General features: G+C 38.6%; 1 protein-coding gene and 1 long non-coding RNA gene across 3 annotated transcripts in view; one reads left to right on the top strand and one right to left on the bottom strand.

Annotated features, from left to right (window-relative positions):
- Positions 1–20,339, bottom strand: part of KLHL13 (kelch-like family member 13) — a 302,378-nt gene that overhangs the window by 141,313 nt on the left and 140,726 nt on the right. The window lies entirely within an intron of this gene.
- LOC106724941 lies at positions 14,145–15,363 on the top strand. The gene is made up of 3 exons (XR_001360765.1): positions 14,145–14,283; positions 14,440–14,517; positions 14,653–15,363. It is a non-coding gene; the product is annotated as an uncharacterized LOC106724941 (long non-coding RNA).

Here is a 20,339-nt window from a genome sequence, read left to right as displayed (position 1 = left end):
CTCACTATAAAAAGCTTGGTGAGGCCTGAGCACAGTGGAAGTCCTTCCTCTTGAGTTGGACTTGCTCGCCTGGTCCCCCAATATTCCCAAATTATCTCGTGTCTTTTCTATTTCATTTGTGTGTGGCTCCTCTTCCAGACCCGAACCCTGAACCACGCAGGACGTGGAGGGAAACACTTACGACACCTAACCACCTCTGCCTCGGCCCTGCCACCATGGCTTTGTCTGGAAGGATGTCCGGAAAGTCTCCCAGAAGCTCTCCTGGTCTAATTAGCATATTACCCTTTTATTAGTATAGTTGTGCACACATGCACACACAAACACACACAAATTATAAATTGTTTCCAATAATCATGTTGTTGATGGTAGTGTTGGTCTTATTTTGAGGTTATTGTATATGAATAGTGGGATAAACAATAATAATTATGTAAAAGTGTCACTGAATCTTAGGATTGTTGAAAGGGGATACAGATAAAATATCAATGAGTTTAAGTAAAAATCCTAAATCTTTGATTTTGAATTGTCATTATCAATAAGAACTCATAATATAATTTATTTTAAAGGAAAATTATAGCAGTGTACCTGGGATAGGTTTAAAAACAATGACCAATCTAGTAGCAGTAATATTCTTACCAACTATATTGTCATATCTAAACATACCCCCCCCCCCAAAAAAAACGGAAAAAGGACTCCATTTTTTAAATTGATTTCAGAGAGGAAGGAAGAGGGAGAGAGATATAGAAACATCAATGATGAGAATCACTGATCAGCCACCTCCTGCAGGCCCCTCACCAGGGATCGAGGCTACAACCCGGGCATGTGCCCTGACTGGGAATTGAACCATGATTTCCTGGTTCATAGGTCCACGCTCAACCACTGAATCACACTGGCCAGGTAAGGACTCCATTTTTTAAATGGCTGATTATGGGTTCTAGAGCAGAAAATGTACAAGAGGAGCCTGGAATATTTTATCATACTGAAAAGCAAGGAAGATAGACTATTACGACCACGTGAAAAAGACTCTGAAGCCAACGTAAGTAAGCTTCCATTGGCCAAATATGGAATCATTTCAACATCAATAAGAGTAATAACTGAAAGAATTAAAGCATATGTTTAAATTCCTAAGTTCATAATGAGACTAAAATTTTCAATGATTATCTTTGGAAGGTACTAAAGAACTAGCCCATTTTTTGTAATTTAAATTCTATTTTGTCTGATATAACTATTTGTACCTTAGCTTTTTTTTCATTTCTATTTAAATGAGGTATCTTCTTTCATCTCTTCACTTTCGTTCTTTCTTTTTTTTCACTTCCATAGGTTCTACTTTTTTTATTTATCATTTATTTATTTATTTATTTATTTTCCCTTTCAGGAATTGAACATGCCTCGTCTAGCCCATGTTCTGACCCCTTAGGAAGTGCTCAAGACCATCCACTCTCCCAAGAATCCTCAGAGCCAGGCTGTAGAGGTAAAACTCATTTTGTTTCCTTGTGGTCACTTATAATATCATTGTCAATTTCAGATTATAAATGGAATGTTTAAAATTATTTAGAAATTGAAGTCTTGTTAAAAAGAAAAATTGATATACTACTCCCAATTTTAAGGGTTTGTTATAAAGGTAAAATTGTATCTTTTGATCATCAGTTTATTATGTAAATATAAAGGATTTTGTTTATTTTTCTTAAATTTTACAAGTAGCTCAGATTCTTTATTTACCTGTTTAACTCTTCTTCACCTTTCAAGGTTTAGCATTAGTGCACATTCTCTAGAATCTGACCTGACCCTTCTCGTTTATTAGATTTCCTTCATTTCCTTTCATAGAATCTCATTTAAATAAACCTCTATTATAGCACCCGTTACACCATACATACTGCATTGTATATATTTCTTTAACTAAAAAGACCTTGAGATCAGGATCTGTCTGTAACCCATGTATTCACTAATGTATACCATAGCACAGTACTCAGTGTTTATTCAATGAATCAAGTAAATGGTACTGTATTTCCTTTTATTTGTTGTTTAGTAATTTTTTATTAATTTCAGAGAGGAAGGGAAAAGGAGAGAGAGATAAAAACATCAGCGATGAAAGAGAATCATTGATCGGCTGCCTCCTGTACGCCCCACACTGGGGATCGAGCCCACAACCCGGGCATGTGCCTTGACTGGGAATTGGACTGTGACCTCCTGGTTCATAGGTCGACACTCAGCCACTGACCCATACCAGCGGGCATTATATTTTTTATAAGTTAATATTTCAGATGTCTTCTACCTTTCCACAGTCCGCTCTGTCAAGCTGAAGGAAGATATTTTGTCATGCACTTTTGCTGAGTTGAGTGTGGGCTTATGCCAATTTATCCAAGAGGTGCGGAGACCAAATGGTGAAAAATATGATCCAGACAGTATCTTATACTTGTGCCTTGGAATTCAGCAGGTATCAAATTCAATAATTTTTATAAAATGTTACATTTTGAATCTGATAGGACTTGTGAATAAGTTGAAAATTATAGTGTATATTCATTGCTTGGTATTGTTCCTATAATCTCTTCTTATTCTTCCCTTTTTTTTTTTACTAAATTTTTTTTTTTCAGTGACAGTTTACATTTAACATTATAATATTATTTTGTAATAGTTTCAGGTGTGCTGCGTTATGGTTAGAACACTTTACAAAGTGTTCCCCTTGATAATTTTTTATGCTCTCTTGTTCATGAAGCACTTACCTTGATTTAAAAAATCTTGATCATATAGTCTTTTGTATACTGAATTGAGAGTATTAGTAGAATAACAGAAATTGAGGATGGTGCATTTTATTGTTAAATGAACAAAAAACAACAACACAAAAATAGCAATTCACGAATACTATGCTGCTGTAAAAAAGAAGGAATTCTTACCATTTGCAACAGCATGGATGGAACTGGAGAACATTATGCTAAGTGAAATAAGCCAGTTGGTGAAAGATAAATACCACATGATCTCACTCATTTAAGAATAATAAAGAACATCATAAACTGTTGAACAAAAATAGAGGCAAAGAAGCATCGACAGACTGTCAAACTACAGCAGGAAGGCAGGGGAGGGTTGAGGGAGGGTAGGAGATCAACTGAAGGACTTTTATGCATGCATATAAGTTCAACCAACAGACTCAGGACACTGGGGACGAGGGGACGAAGGCAAGTGCCATGGGGAGGGGAGGCCAGGGGAAGGTCAGTAGGGAAAAAAGAGAGACATATGTATTACTATTTGTAATACCTTAAACAAAAAAAAATAAAATAAATAAAGTCAGTCATGTAATTAAATAATGAAAAAAGATAAAAGAGAAAGAAAAAAAATGGGCAAAGGACCTAAATAGACACTTTTCAAAAGAGGACATACAGAAGGCCGGGAGACATATGAAAACAACGCTTTAGTTTCATTTTGTGTTTGTCTTTAGATCGGAGATGAGTCTCCTGTAAGCAGCATCTCTATGATTCTTGGTTTTTAAATATCAAGTCAGCCACCCAATATCTTTTGCTTGGAACATTTAGTTCATTTACATTTAAATTATTGATAGCTATGTACTTATTGATATTTCATTGATAGTTTTCCAGTTTGTTTGGGTTGTTTTGTTTTGTTTTGCAGGGTTTTTTTCTGTTCCTTTCTTCTCTTGCTCTCTTCCTTGATGATTGATATTCTTTAACATTATGTTTGTATTCTTTTCCCTTTATTTGTTATGCATCTATTATAGGTTTTTAATTTGTGGTTACCATGAGATTCCCATATAATAACCTATGTATGTATCAGTCTATTTTAAATTGATGGCTGCTGAAGTTCAAACACATTCTAAAAGCCCCACATTTTCCCTCACCACACCCATTTTGTTTTTTACATCATATTTTACAACTTTTGTATATGTGTGTATACACCATAATTACTTATTGTAGATAAAAATAATTTTACTAGTTTTGTCTTTTAACCTATATACTAGTTTTAGAAGTGGTTGACCCACTACTTTTACAATATGCTTCCTTTACCAGTGAGATTTTTTCTTACATATATTTTCTTATTCCCAGTTTTCACCTTTTATTTTCCACTTTAAAAAGTTACTTTAACATTTCTTCTAATGTCATTTTAGTGGTGATGGAGTCTAGCTTTTGCTTGTCTCTGAAACACTTTATCTCTCCTTCAATTCTGAGAGATTTCATTGCTGAGTGTATCCGTCATGCAGATTTTTTCCCTTTCACCACTTTAAACATATCATGCCTTCTGACCTGAAAGTTTCTGCTGAAAAATCAGCTTATTGTCTTATGGGGATTTCCTTGTATGTAACTAGATGGATTTCTTTTATTGCTGTTAAGATTCTTTCTTTGCCTTTAACTTTCTACATTTTAATTATGATGTGTCTTAGTGTGGGTCTCTTTGGGTTAATCTTCTTTGGGACTCTCTGTGCTTCCTGGACTTGGATGCCTATTTCTTTTGCCAGGTTAGAGAAGTTTTCAGATGTTATTTCAAATAGTTTTTCTGTCCTTTTCTCTCTCTCTTTCTTATCCTTCTGGTACCCCTATGATGTGGATGTTAGTACACTTTATGTTGCCCCAGAGGTTGCTTAAACTATCCTTATTGTTTTTAATTCTTTTTCTTTCAGTGATCTGATTAGGTGATTTCCACAACTCTACCTTCCAGATGGCTGATACATTCTTCTCCATCATCTAATCTACTGCTCATTGTCTCTGATGTATTTTTCACTTCAGCTATTCCATTCTTCAGTTATGGTATGTTCTTTTTTATATTTTTTATCTCCCTGTCAAAGTTCTCACTGAATTAATCCATTCTTTTCCTGAGTTCTGTGATCATCTTTATGACCACTACATTGATTTCTTTATCTGGTACTCTGCTTAACTCCATTTCATTTACTTCATTTTCTGGGATTTGGTCCTGTTCTTTTGTTTTAGAACATATTCCTCTCTCTCCTCATTTTGACTATCTCACTGTGTTTGTTTCTTCATATTACATAGATCAGCTATGTTTCCCAGTCTTGAAATGATGACAGCATATAGAAGGTGTCCTGTGTGGGACAGTGGCACAATCCCACTGGTCACCAGAGCCAAGTGTTTCAGGGGTGTCCCCTATGTGGATTTTTTGCACCCTTCTGTAATAGTTGGGCCACTAATGCTGTGAACTCACTACTGGGTGAGGCTGGTCTACAGCCAAGATGTCTACAAGACCTGAATCCAACTATTGCTAGATTGTTAGTTTGAAGGGGCTGGCCTCCCAGAGTCAGAACTGCTATGAAGGGGCATCAATGTTGGCTGAGCCTGCTCTCCAGGTGTGTCAAGGATGAGTCACATGGAAGGACTATGATATGGGCTGGGGCTGTCTGCCAGGAGCACTGAGATTGGAGTTGCTTGAGGGTGGGCTCTGACCTGTGTGGGCAGGTTGGGCTGGGCAGGACCTCAGGGGAAGAGCGAGGCCAGATGAACAGTATTAGTAAATTTTGTGGATTGAGTCAGGATTGGTGCCCACATGCAACAGACCACCTAGGTGGAAGGAGAGTAAAAAAGAATTTTAAATGGTGCGCACCAGTGCTTACATCCCTTTTGTAAGTTCCTACTAAGCCCTGCACATCTAGGACTCATCCTAAAGTTAGTCAGTGTATCTCCTTCATGTATGTTCCAGGCACTTTTCAAACTGCTGCCTCTAAGCTGGGATTCAGATCAAGTGAGTTTGTGTGTGAGTCCTATAAAAGCAGAGTGTCAATTTTCCTACAGCCCTTTGGATTTCGCAGACATAAGCCCCGCTGGTGTTCAAAGCCAGATATTATAGGGTCTCTTCTTCCTAGTGCAGGTACCCCCAGGCTGGGAAGCCTCATGTGGGACTCAGACCTTTGGCTCCTTCGATTATACCACCAGTGTTGGAATATCCTTCCTGCTTTTGAGATGCTGCACCAAGGGTTAGGGTACTAACCAGACTACACTTTTTTCCCTCCCACCCATCTCCACGTGGCTTTGTCTTTACATCCTTAGTTTTAGAAAATCTGTTCAGTTAGTTTTCAGGTTATTTTCAGTATTCATTGTTTTATATATAGTTATAGTTTTGCTGTGTCTGAGGGAATAGATGAACTCGGGAACTTCCAACTACATATCTTCTCTAAAGCACATTTCTCTCAGTAAAACATACAGAATTTTACTTTCTAATAATATCCAATTACAAAGAGTCACTAAAACAATCTACTGAAAAATAACCTGAATATTAAGGCAAACAATCCTTTTTAACACATAAAATAAAAATGTACAACATTTTACAACATAATATTGAGAGTGAATCATTTTGTGAGAACTTTATCTATTCAACTGCTGCCCAAAAATAAGTAAAGGGACCTCAGAGACAAAACAGATGTCACAAAGCTCAAGAACAATTACACATTCACATTAGTAGCTGACACATCCCTTAGTCCATCAAGTATAATTCTTAAGAAGCTTGAAAAACTGGTTTTAAACCTGCCACAAATCAGGAGGCAGGGAGGGAGCTATGGGAAGGCATACTGACAATGGTAACACATGATGTCTGATAGGAATAGAAATAGGAAAGTCATCAAAATCATTTAAGGAAGGAAGAAGAGCACAACAATCTGGGATCATATATTGTAGAAGCAAATAATTATATAAGATTCAAAAGATCCTAGGGGCATTTCTAATACTATATTAACAGCTGTCAGATGGCCACAAGTCAGCAAGAAAAGTATTTAACCAAACTATTTAAAATGAAAAATACATTGGTGTTTATGGGGTAAACTATTCTTTAAAAAGAAACATTCTAGAATGCTTCATTTCCCAAGGAATCATAGAAATCTAAGGTTTAACTGTCGTGAACATTATCTTCACTTTTCTTCACCTTATTTTCACTAAATATATAATAAATTCCCTAAAGATATATTGACCATCTTTACCCTACTATTAAAATAAGTTTTATTAATGTATAAGTAGTGGGGGTTTTGGATAACATATACTGAGAAATTTGGGGGCTTACAGCAAGAAAAAAAATCACCCCTCATCACTATACAATTACACTGATTCATGGAGAAAATACATTTCAGAGATACAGATTATTGTCTGCAACTTCGTGACTAGCAGTAGATACAACACAAATAGGGGGCATGCAGGAGGCAGCCAATCAATGTTCCACTCTCACATGGATGTTTCTCTCCCTCTCCCTTCTTATCTCTCTAAAAATAAACACATATTTTTTAAATGTTAGTGATATGTAATTAGAGCACATCTACAAAGAACTATGTACTGTGCAAGGCATTGGGGACACAAGATTATTTAAAGGGACAATCACCAACTTCAAAGAACTCAATCTCATGGGGAAAGAGACCATTAAAATAGAGCATACCATGCTATAAATAAATGGATGTTTGTTACAGTGCTGTAGAACACAGAGAAAGAAGACTTAACCCAGCGGGTCCCCAAAAAAAGGTCTTAAAAGAAGTTAGACAAGCAAAACAAAGGTTACAATAATATCTCCTGAGACACAATTAGGGTTAAGGCCTGTGCATAATGTATAACTGGATGTGATGTGTTTTGTGTTTGTAAACTGCAAAGCATTATAGGCACATTATTGACTATAACAGTATTGAAAAAGCCCAACTCTTTCCCATACACTACTCAGGCAGTCTGAAATTCCCACAATAAAAGCTCATCTCCCAAGTATGCCATTACATTCTTTTAGAAAATGCAAAACATACCTAAAAGTAGAAGCAGATATAAATGGGACTAATATTTATAGAAGTCTTCTCTGTGCCAGGCACTTTACATTAGTTATTTCACCTTAATCCTTACAACAACTAACCCAGTGAGGAAGGTATTATGATCCTCATTTTACAAATATAGAATCAGAGGCATCACAAAAGGTTAATCGGTGCCCAAGGTTACAACTACTAAGTGGATGATTCAGAATCCTAACCTTAAAAACCTAAACTGTAATCACTAAATTACACTGCTAACCTAATATACCAACATGGAACTAACATATTAAGGGGTACCAGTTGGTCACTCTATTCGTTTGCTGGGGTTGCATAACCAACTACCACAGACTGAATGGCTTAAATTAACATAAATTTGTTGTCTCACAATTATGGAGGCTTGGAGTCTGAGATCAAGGTTTCGGCAAGGTTGGTTTCTTCTGAGGTCTCTTGCCTTGGTTTTCCAATGGCCATCTTCTCCCTGTGCATTCATATGGTCTTTCCTCTGTCCCCTAATCTCTTTGTATTTTACATCAGTCATATTGGATTAGGGCCCACCTTAAAATACCCTATCTCCAAATACAGTCAAATTCTGAGTTACCAGCATTTAGGACTTCAACATCTGAATTTAGGGAGGACACAACTGAGTCCATAACACATACACTGTAAAACAGATCCTCCTTCTAAGGGAATGTGGGAAAAGACCTTGAATGCTTTTAAATAATAATGAAATATATGAATGTTGTTTTGAGAAATGTAGGTATCCTATATAATAAAAGCCCAGCAACCCTTACAGCAGAATGACCAGAACAACTGGTCACTATGACAAGCACTGACCACCAGGGGGCAGACACTCGACGCAGGAGCTGCCTCCTGGTGGTCAGTGCACTGCCACAGCAGAAGCTCTGCTCAGCCACAAGCCAGGCTGGCGAGCACAATGGCTGTGATAGGAGCCTTTCCCGCCTCCATGGCAGCGCTAAAGCAGTGAGCCAAGCGGTAAGGAGCGATCAGGCGGGTGGTTAGGAGCAAGCAGGTGTGCAGTTAGAAGCAAGGGATCCCAGATTGTGAGAGGGAGCAGGCCAGGCTGAGGGACCCCTCCCACATGATTTCGTGCATCAGGTCTCTAGTGTAGTTATTACAAGATAGACCCATAGAGTCAGTGATTACCACTCTCTAGGGACCATTTTGGAAATGTGTTAGGATGCTTTTACAACTCAAAATTATTGGGGGAAATCACTAGTATTTGGTGGACAGGGCAAGAGCATGAAATGCATGGAGTAGTCCCACACAACGAAGACTTGCCCCATCCACATCCCAGAAGAGAATAATATTCTGCCAGACTAACCCCAATACAAATAAATATAAATAGCAATCTTGTTATATACCAATACTAGGTGGGTTTTATAAGAAATTAACAGAAGAGTCCAATAATGTATGGCAAAGCCTGGGGATCTAAGCTTAAATCACAGTCTCAAAATTAAATGAATTACTCACTCCATGCTCCATATATTTGAGCATTTTCGGCTACCTACTTGCTGAAAATAGTTTTAGTGCAATAGTGGCATTCATTACTGCAAAGGCAATGAAATCTCTGCAAAAATGTCATAAAGGATATGAATCTCCTTTCGATGAATTTTAAACAAAATATTATTAAATTAGTAGGCACATAAACCACAAGGATCTCAATACAAGTTACTTTTAATACTTCAGATTATTGTCATTGTATATGTATTTTTAAAAATTTATAACACTAGCCCTAACCAGTTTTGCTCAGTGGATAGAACATCAGCCTGTGAACTGAAAGGCCCCAGGTTCGATTCCAGTCAAGAGCATGTACCTTGGTTGCGGGCACATCCCCAGTAGGGGGTGTGCAAGAGGCAGCTGATCAATGTTTCACTCTCATTGATGTTTCTAACTCTCTATCCCTCTTCCTTCCTTCCTGTAAAAAATCAATAAAATATATTCAAAAAATTAAAATGTATAACACTAGAAAAACCCCTGTCATGAAAAACCATATTGAAAGTATTTGGGGGTTGCCTGTTGTTTTTCAGTTTTCTCTGTGTAGAGACATTTATTGCTCAACTTCTGCACAGGTTCTTCTTTTATGTTTCTCTTTTTAAACCATCCTCTCCATTTCTCATAATCTAGAGAGAGAGATGATCTTCGAGGTCTTTTGAAGTACCAAGAACCTAAAATAAGCCTCAACAGATGGTAGAATTTCAAAATACATGAGATAGTTTCAGTGACACCCTGTCAGTACCCTGTCCTATATCTATGCATAAGGAATTGTTTTGTTACTAGACCTATAAATATTGCCCAGGTCATTTGTAATAATATCATACTTTCTCATTTTGTCTCTCCATTTTGACAGTCATCATTTGTCCTGACAAGTTTTCTCCACTTCAAGTATTTCTTCTTTATCTTATCATATACAAATAATTCTAGTCAGTTATTATTTATTCTAACATTTTTATTTTATTACCCATGTGCATCAGTGATTTTTCATTTTCCTGGTCTTCTTATACAGAATTATCTTCATACTTCTCATAAACCCAAACTTACTCTTTAGAATGTGGTACAAGCATCAATGACTTCATTGAATCTTCTAGCACAACTGTGCTCTCACAGTTATATCCTGAAATATATGCTGTTATACTATAAATTATATTCATTTATAATTTATATTATAATCATGGCAATGTATTTTTATTCTATATATAGTTAATTCATATTATTTACCAACTTTATTTATGGTTAAATAAATAAAGTGTTACAAAATATCCATTTAAAAGGAGGACAGAGTCTGAAAGGTTTGGTAGTCACATACAGTGACTTGCAGAGACCTGAGCCAAGAGAACTCTGAAACTAGCCCTAAGTCTGGTCAAGAGGAAAATAAAAATATCCTTTATTATTGGTATCTGATAGCTCAGCACACAAAACTAAGAAACACTAGCCCAAAAATTGAAAGCAAAGAAGTTAAAGAAAGAGTGGTGAAGCGGTTTACAAGAAACCCAACAAATAATTATTAAGTGTGAATATGCAATACTAACTCCTAGTAATGCTCTTAGACCTAATCCATCAGCAGCCATGACATCAAGGTTGATTAAGGAGTCTAACATAAAAGATGTGATGGGAGACTAGTTAGAATTACAATCGTGAAAGAGTGGTAAAAAGTTGAATTTGATCAATAGATCAATTATTGATATAAAACTATGGCCCACATAACATGCTCACCATTAGGATAAAGGTTAGTTGCACCTCAACTGGCTTGTATATGTGCTGAACTTCAGAGGACTAAGAAAAAGGGGGTCAAGACGTCAGAAAGAATAAAAGGTCAAGAGGCCAAAATACCAAGGGTTTAACTTCAGAAGAAAATTCCGTCATAAAAAGCTCTCATCTCCGCTCTAGACATATGACTAAGAAACACATTAGAGACAGAGACTGGAACTATTGGTTCAACCCATAAATTCTAAGTGGGTTTCATTTTCCCTAAGCCTGGGCTAACATCTGAGCCAGTAACTCAGGGTTACTTTTTCTTTCTTTCTTTTTCTTTTTTTTTATCTAGTTTTTTTTTCTTTTCTTTTTATTGTTGACACTATTACAGATGTCCCCCATTTTCCCCTCTTTGCCCCCTTCCATTTAGCCCCCGCCTTCTGTATCCAAGAGCTATGCAGATACGCAGATATGTTCTTTGGCTACTTTCTTACAGTGCCCCCCACCCATCTCCCGTCTGAGATCTGTCAGCTTGTTCCATGTATCCATAACTCTGGCCCTGTTTTATTTGTCAGTTTATTTTAATTACGTACTTTTAGAACCAATACTGAAAGTAATTTCTTTAAGACTCTGATGTTTGATACTTAAATCATGTCATGCTGTGTTAGTATGTCCCATAACTAAAAAAAGATTCTTCTAAAGGAATGATTTTTATTCCTCCTTTCATGTCCTGACAAATAGCAGTAATATAAAATCTGGAATATCAAACTCATCTATATCCCCTGTCCCTTTGTTTTTAAAAGGTCATTGAAAATTCTTAATAAAGTATAAAACTAGATTTAATTTATATCAAATTAACCTTATGTGATAAGCCAAGAGATCACATTTGATCAGATTATCTACAAAGCACATTTTTATATTTTGCTAGAACTGTAATAAATATTATTTATCATCCAAAAACAAACTTCTGTTATGTTAGGAATTACACCCTAGCCATGGATTTAAATTTTTTCAGACTAAGTCTGGAGTTAACAGTAAACCAAATGGTTATTCATTTTAATTTTATTTGGCAAACCCATTTAGGCTGATACATTAGATGGTAAACTATTAATAACTTACAGGTAAAAATCAGGAATATCCAGCCCGGCCAGAGTGGCTCAGTGGCTGAGTGTCGACCTATGAACCAGGAGGTCATAGCTCGATTCCCGGTCGGGGCATATGTTTGGGTTGCGGGCTCAATCCCCAGTGTGAGTCGTGCAGGAGGCAGCTGATCAATGATTCTCTCTAAATACTGATGTTTCTAACTCTCTCTCCCTCTCCCTTCCTCTCTGAAATCAATAAAAATATATATATTTTAAAAATCATGAATATCTGAAGGATAGCTTTGCCTTTATTAAACCAACATCATCAATAACAATTTAAATTTGTTTTACCTAACTAAAACATAAAGCATTTGTTATAAATATTTGTCTTCAACAAAAATTTCTGACACATATATCTTTTCTGATTTTTCACATTAAAAATATAAAGCTTAAAGTACTGTCTTATAATGCTTAGTCAGTCTTTGCTTTTCTCTTCCTGCTTATTTAGATTGACCAGAAAAAAGGTCAGCTCCCTCCCCACAATTCCCAATATAGCATGCATTAAGCTTTAAAATATAAGGATAAAAGACATTTTCTTCCATACTAAAAAATGTACTGCTATTTTTAAATATTGATTTAACAATTTAATGTCCTCTGAAAAATTAGGTGCTTGAGTGACTAACATTAGATAGCTGATTTGACTCTCTCTTCACTCCAGATATTGGAGAAATGGTGACTGCCTGTTTGACACTAAGACTGAGTCTTGTTTAGGCAGACAAGAAGCTGCGTAGCTACTGTATAATCCAACCATAGCTTCTTCTAGAAATGTTTTTTAAATAAACTTTTCATATACCTGAACACTAGAGTGGAGAGAAGAGACTTCCAGCCGTGGGCAAACTATGGCCCGCGGGCCGGATCCGGCCACTTGTAATGAATAAGACTAAAAAAAGAAAAAGACCGTACCCTTTTATGTAATGATGTTTACTTTGAATTTATATTAGTTCACACAAACACTCCATCCATGCTTTTGTTCTGGCCCTCCGGTCCAGTTTAAGAACCCATTGTGGCCCTCGAGTCAAAAAGTTTGCCCACCCCTGTACTAGTCAAACAGACCTGAGCTTAAAACTTGAGCCTGGCCACATTGCTACTTGTTTCCCCTGGGTTGTAATTTCTTCATTGGCAGTGGGATAATAATGCTTACTTCTCAGGGTGGTTGTAAGCATTGAATGGAATAACATAAACTTAAGTGCTTAACTAAGCAGAGTCACAATAAATGTTAATTCACTAACTTCCCTTCCCTATTTGATAATTTTGAATTTTAATATATATAAGTAAAAACCTCTTCAAATAAAGTACTTTCATTGGAACCATGGGAAAAAATTTACCACAACATAAATTTGTAATACATTTTTAATACTTTAATGTTTATTTTCTTTACCCTCCAACTTCCTCAATTGTTGACTCCACAGACAGTATGTGAATAACTGCCGCCTTTTAAAGTAAATAGCATGCTGTGATCAATGTATTTAACTAAACATCTATATAAGTTTAATTATTTTTTAAATGAAGACAATTTTTAAAAAGTCTTTTTTCAATGATAGTGTGACTGTTTCTGGTTTTGCAATCACTGACTTATTTTACTTTCCTTTTTTAATACCCAATGAACTTTTTATGAACTTCTATATTCTGAAAATCAAATTAATTTAAATAAATTAATCAGTGTAATGGCAACCTGGGCTTTCTGGACTTTGTAGACCAACACCCTTCTTAGACTCTGAGATCTGTGTATTTTCAGTCCACAGGCATAGACCTGGGTTGTATCTTATGGTTCCAACCCCTCCTTGGGCAAAGCTGATTGGATAAGGTGGAACATGTCCTAAGCTAAAATAATTACACTGTCTCTCCCGGAAATTGGAGTCTGGCTAAAAATAAACTGAGGATCTTGGGGCAGCCATATAAACAGAGAATCAGAGAAAGCCAATCTTCACAGAAAAAGAGGGGTAAAGGACTCGGGAGGAAGGAAGGAAGGAAGGAAGGAAGGAAGAAGGAACAACTTCAAGAATTTTAATGGTTGTAATTAAGTATAGCAACTATGAATTGTTTAGGGGCTTAATTTAACCGTACCCAGGGAGGCTCCAAGTTGCTACTTGCTCAGTCCCCTGAACTTGGGTTATTTCTGTGGTCAGAGCAATTGCAACTTTTTCAGGTGCCAGGGCTGCAGTAGTTGGCATTTTCCAGAAGAATTCCAGGGCTGGCTGGCCTGGTCTCGTACAAGTATGGGACAGGGTTACAGAGTGGCATCAGTTGGGAGGGACACCCTGCCCTTTGCAAGCACTTGCGTGCACACACGTGCACACAGATGCACGAGAAAGCCGGAACGGGAGGCACACCCCACAGCCAACTAAGTTTTCTTTCTCTTTCCTCCCGTAGATCTATCTGATTCCACATTGTCTTACACTGAAACGGAGGCCACCAACTCCCTCATCACTGCTCCGGGTGAATTCTCAGGTTGGCATTTTTTTTTTCTTTGCACGCTACTGTTGCGTTGAACTTTGCAGAGGGGGACAGGTGGGAGTGGTGCTGGATGGAGGCCCTTTTGATATTCCCACTCCTTTTCTTTCCCCCTTTCCTCCCAACCCTTAGATGGGAAGACTGCCCATCTCTTCATCACTGGTGTTCTTGGGGTTAAGAATGAGACCTAAAGATGGTAACCTAAAATGTCTGTCGATCCACGTTTTAACCAGTTGTCTCTACCTTGTCTTGTGGAAGTGAGTAAAGCCCAGTACAGCTCTTCATCTCTCATTTTAGCAAGGGATCCTGTTCTCCCAGCTGCTGGGAGGCAGCAAATGGATGTGTTTGTATACATTTCTCTACATGGGTTTCTCCTTCCGTCCCCACTCTGGGGAAGGAGCTATGTGAAGGGTCAGAAGGGGGGGAAATGGAGTGGGTGGAACAAGCTTTCAGGAGGGTCTGGTAAGGAGGGAGTTTGCCAGAGGCCAGTGGTTTCCCTGTCTTTCCTGGAGCGGCGGAGGCTGGGCTCCTTTGCAGAGAGAACACTAGTTTGGAGCTCCCACCCCTTGCAATTAAGAGTTGGCCATAGGGACATTCCAAGAATATCTGAATCAAGCTTTCCATAAGAAAGAGGTTGGTGGTGACTTGGGGGCGTAGAGGGCCAGGAGGGACTTGGGTGCCAAGGTCTGTGGGACCCTTTGGGACAGCTGGGCCTTGTGGTCTGGCCCTATGCTCCATGAGGTGACAGCCCCCCAGGCTGGAGCTGCATGGCTGGATCTTGGCTTGAGGGCTTCTGTCTGCATCTGAGCTGTCTTTCCTCTACCCCACGCTCAAGTCATAATAGCAACCACAATCACTGACTTATTTTACTTTCCTTTTTTAATACCCAATGAACTTTTTATGAACTTCTATATTCTGAAAATCAAATTAATTTAAATAAATTAATACCACGTGTGGGCACGCATGTACAGTGCGATTGAAACTTCGTGACCCATGCGCAGAAGTCGGTATTTTGTCGAAGAGCCACACTCAAGGGGCCAAAGAGCCACATGCAGCTCGCGAGCCGCAGTTTGCCGACCACTGTACTAGTCTGACATCCACATATGGCGTTTTTTTAATTGGGAGGGATATCTTGACTATGGAGGTCTGCTGTGAGGAGCAAGGGATCCCAGCCCACCCAAGAGCCCTCAGCCCAAGGTACCAGTATGAGAACGAGAAGTCCCCATAACTATGAGCTGTAAAAATCAGTGGGGATTGTGGCTGAGTGACTCAGAGGCTGCTGGAGTCCCAGGCAGTTCCTCTCCAAGGCCTGGCACAGACTTCCTTGGACTCACTCCTGAGCTCCAACACTGGGGCAGCAACTTGAAAGGATCCAGAAATATAAAGGGAGGAACTAAATTATCTGGCATCAGGGCAAGAACTGGGGGCAGCTTTCTCCAAGACAAGAGTGCTGTCAGAGGTCACTGTTCCTTTACTGAGATCTCCCTGCAATAGTGCCAACAGGCAGTCACCATATCTGAGTCTCCATCAACCTGACCCACACTGTTCACCTTGCCCTAGTGACTCCCTGACCCCACCCCACCAAATTTGCAGCCCCACCCAAGCTGTATGCAGTGGCTTTTCCATATGAATGGCTTCTCCTAGCTCAGGCATTAGACTTTCCTAGTATCTCTCAAAGAAGCAGCAGCTGGCCTCAGCATGTCCCATACCTCATGATAAAAGGTCCTCCAGCCCAGCACTAGCAGCAGCCTGCCTTGGTTCACAGCTTGGGCTCTCCTGGGCACCTCCAAGCCCAACACAAGTACTAGCCATCTGAAGATTGCTCTGCAGCTCCTGCCGGGTGGCCCCAGGCAGGGCACAGGCAGTGGCTGACTTTGTACCTCCTGAGAGGCTTCAGAGACAGTGCACCCAAAGGTCAGCTTCAGACCATGACAGGTTACAACTCTACCACGTCCACAAGAGGGACACACTCAAGGGGCAGATTTGGTGAGCACCAAAGCCCCACTGAAGCAAGCCCTGCTCCACAGGGGCAACTCTGGCACAGCAGCCCTTCCACTGCAGTCTCAGCTGATCCACACAGCTGATTGGCCTGGGGGGGGGGGTCAATCCCTCCCAGTGACTCCAACAGCAATCAAGGCTCATGTACAATAGAACAGTGCACACAGACCTCACAGGGGTGCCCCTACAGTGATCAGCTCAGGTAACTGGGGAGGCTGAGCCACTGGGTCCTACAGGACACCTACTACATAAGGCCACTCTACCAATTCCAGGAGATACAGCAGCTATACCTAATACATAGAAACACACACAGGAAAGTAGCCAAAATGCAGACAAAGAAATGTCGCAATGAAAGAACAGAAGAAATCTCCAGAAAAAGAACTAAATGAAATGGAAGCAAACAGCTACCAGATACAGAGTTTAAAAAACATGGTTATAAGGATGCTCAAGAAACTTAATGAGAACTTCAAAATTAGTGGGAACACAGATAACATAAAAAAGGACCAGTCAGAAATGAAGGATACACTAACTGAAATGAAGAATAATTTACAGGGAATCAATCATGGAGTAGAGGATGCCAAGAATCAAATCAGTGATTTGGAATATGAGGAAGCAAAAAACACCCAATCAGAAGAGCAACAAGATGAAATATGAAGATAGTGTAAGGAGCCTCTGGGATAACTTCAAGCATACCAACATTCACTTCATGAGGATACCAGCAGGAGAAGAGAGGGCAAGAAATTAAAAACGTATTTGAAAAAAATGACAGAAATCTTCCCTTAACTGCTGAAAGAAAATAGACATACAAGTCCAGGAAGCACAGAGATCCCAAAGAACAGGAATCCAAAGAAGCCCACACCAAGACAAATCATAATTAAAATACCAAAGTTTAAAGACAAAAAGAGAATCTTAAAAGCAGCAAGAAAAAAGCAGTTAGTTACCTACAAGGGAGCCCCCAAATGATTGTCAGCTGATTTCGCTGATCTCTCAACAGAAACTTTGCAGGCCAGAAGAGAGCGGCAAGAAATATTCAAAGTGATGAAAAGTGAGGACCTACAACCAAGATTACTCTACCCAGCAAAGCTATCATTCAGAATTGATGGTCAGATAAAGAACTTCACACACCAGAAAAAAGCTAAAGGAGTTCATCACCACAAAAAGAAGAAAGAAGAAAAAAGAGGAGGAGGAGGAGAAGAAAATATGAACAATAAAATGGCAAATACATATCTATCAACAATTGAATGTAAAAATCAAAATAAATGAAAAGGAATCTAATGAAAAAAATAAACTGATGTGTAAAATAGAACCAGAGTCATGGAAACATGAACAGACTGACAAATCACAGAGGGAAGAGGGGAGATGGGGGAGAGAAGAAATTAACCAAAGAATTTATATGCATACATGCATTACACATGGACACAGATAATAGGGTAGTGAAGGCCTGGGGTGGGGCAAGATCCAGGTGGAGGGGGACTATGCAGGGCAAAGGGGGAGACATCTGTACTACTCTCAAATATAGAAAAATTTTTATAAAGATTATAGCTCCTCATGGGCTAGAGCTAGACACTACCAATTTGAAAAATACTAAAATTTTATCACAACTAAAATAGCTTTAAGAAAAAAGAAAAAATATCTAGTTTTATAGCAAATTTTTCTGTCATTCCAATTCCTGCTATATTCTGATTACATACCTGAAGGTATTAACAGAAAAATTAAGTTATAACATAAATTAAATTGTGTTTACAGAAAAAGTGAGTAGGATTATTACTTTGCAGAAAGAACAGGGTAACAAGTAATGTTTATAGGTGGAAGTGTGGTGGTGGCTAGGAGTTCCAACTAAGGTAGTTCAGCCAGTTTGTTCATCAAAAGAAGGGAGAGGGAGAGGGAGAGGGAGAGGGAGAGGGAGAGGGAAACATCAATCTGTTGCCTCCTGCACACACACCAACCAGGGTTGGAACACACAACCTGGGTATGTATCCTAACAGAGAATCGAACCCGAGACCTTTCAGTGTGCAGTACAACATTCTAACCAAACAAGCCAACGCAGTCAGGGCAAGCATTTGTTTTTTAATGAAACAGAACTTCAGGAAAACATAGTAAATATAGTCACCTGATGAATGTGAGTACTTATTAATAGCTATCATTTATTGAGCACCTGCTGAGTGTCAGGCACTTTCTTAATTGTGTTACATACATGCTCTTTTTTTCAAATATGTTTTTATTGATTTGAGAGAGAGGAAGGGAAATGGAGAAAGAGAGAGAAATTGATCAGCTGCCTCCTTTATGCCCCCTACCAAGAATTGAGCCCACAATGCAGGCATGTGCCCTGACCTGGAATCAAACTGGAGACTTCCTGGTGTATGGAAAAACACTCAACCAACTAGCAATACCAAACTGGCTACATACATAGGACTTGTATGCATGCATATAAGCATAACCAATGGACACAAGACACTGGGGATTAGGGAAGGCCGGGGGAATGTCAAGTGGGGGGGGGGAAGGAGACATATGTAATACTCTTTGTAATACTTTAAGCAATAAAACAAAATATAAAAAATAAATAAAATGTGATAGGGAGTTAAACAAAGACCATTAAAACATATAGACTAGAGGAAATGAGGGCCCAACTAAGATTTAAAATCTCTAGTTTATAGTGGCTCAAATTCATTTGATACATTTTTCTCCAGCTATGTAAGATTGACTGTCATTGTATGACAGTGCTTGTGTTCAAGTAATCTTTATTTTACTTAATAATAGCCCCAAAGTGAAAGAGTAGTGATGCTGACAATTTGAATATACGCAAGAGAAGCCACAAAGTGATTCCTTTAAGTGAAAAGCTCAGTACACTACAATAAGATATTTTGATACAGACAGACCACATTCGGCCTTACCCATACATTTCTGTGCACATACAAGGGTGGCCAAAAGTAGATATACAGTTGGCAATACATGAAAGTTTATTCTTGTTTGTTTGCTTGTTTGTTTATTATCATTATTAACCGACTTTTGCCTGCCCCTGTATATGAGATGAAACTTTAAGAGATGGGATTTCTATATCAAAAGTTATGTGTAATTTTTCATTTTGATTTCTATATTGTCTCATTACCCCCCTAAGAGGTTTCATCAATTTATATTTCTAAGTATGTTCCCCACAACCTACCTTATCTCTGCAGCATCTTCAATATTCACTTTTTTCCCTAATATATTCATGTTCTCTCTTTTTGCCAGAAGTTTGTCACTATTATTATGCTAACCCCCCACCTCAGTACCCCAATTTTTAATTTTCTTGATATTCTAGTTTTTGTTTACTATTTCATGTATTTTTGCTCTTTATTATTTATATATTTATATGGGGGGGGTTAACTTAATTTACTGGGGTGAATTTGGTTTGCAAAACCATAAAAACATATATAAAAGGCTAATATACTAAGTGTCTGGTCAACTGGTCAGTCGTTCAACCAACCAAAGCATAATCTACACTAATAAAAGAGAAACATGGTAATTAGCGTACGACCGCTACCCTTTTCATTGGCTAATCAGTGAGTATATGCAAATTAACTGTCAGCCAAGATGGCGGCCGGCAGCCAGGCACGGAAGCGAGCACGAGGCTTGCTTGCTGCAGACTCCAACGTTCCCCGCCTCACTTGCCAGCCTCTCATCTGCAAGTCTAAGCAACTATATACTATGTTGCAAATAAGAAGCTAAACAAAACCCCAGAAAAGGGCTTCCATTCAGCCGGGCTCGGACCGCAACATTGTATCGATGTTTTCAGCAGCGAGGCCTCAGAGCTAAAGCTGGCCCAGAATAAAAAAAAAAAGAGA

The sequence above is a fragment of the Myotis brandtii genome, unplaced genomic scaffold (assembly GCF_000412655.1).
Source record: "Myotis brandtii unplaced genomic scaffold, ASM41265v1 scaffold126, whole genome shotgun sequence".
In the NCBI taxonomy this organism is placed as follows: domain Eukaryota; kingdom Metazoa; phylum Chordata; class Mammalia; order Chiroptera; family Vespertilionidae; genus Myotis; species Myotis brandtii.
This window is presented reverse-complemented; position numbering and strand designations above follow the sequence as displayed.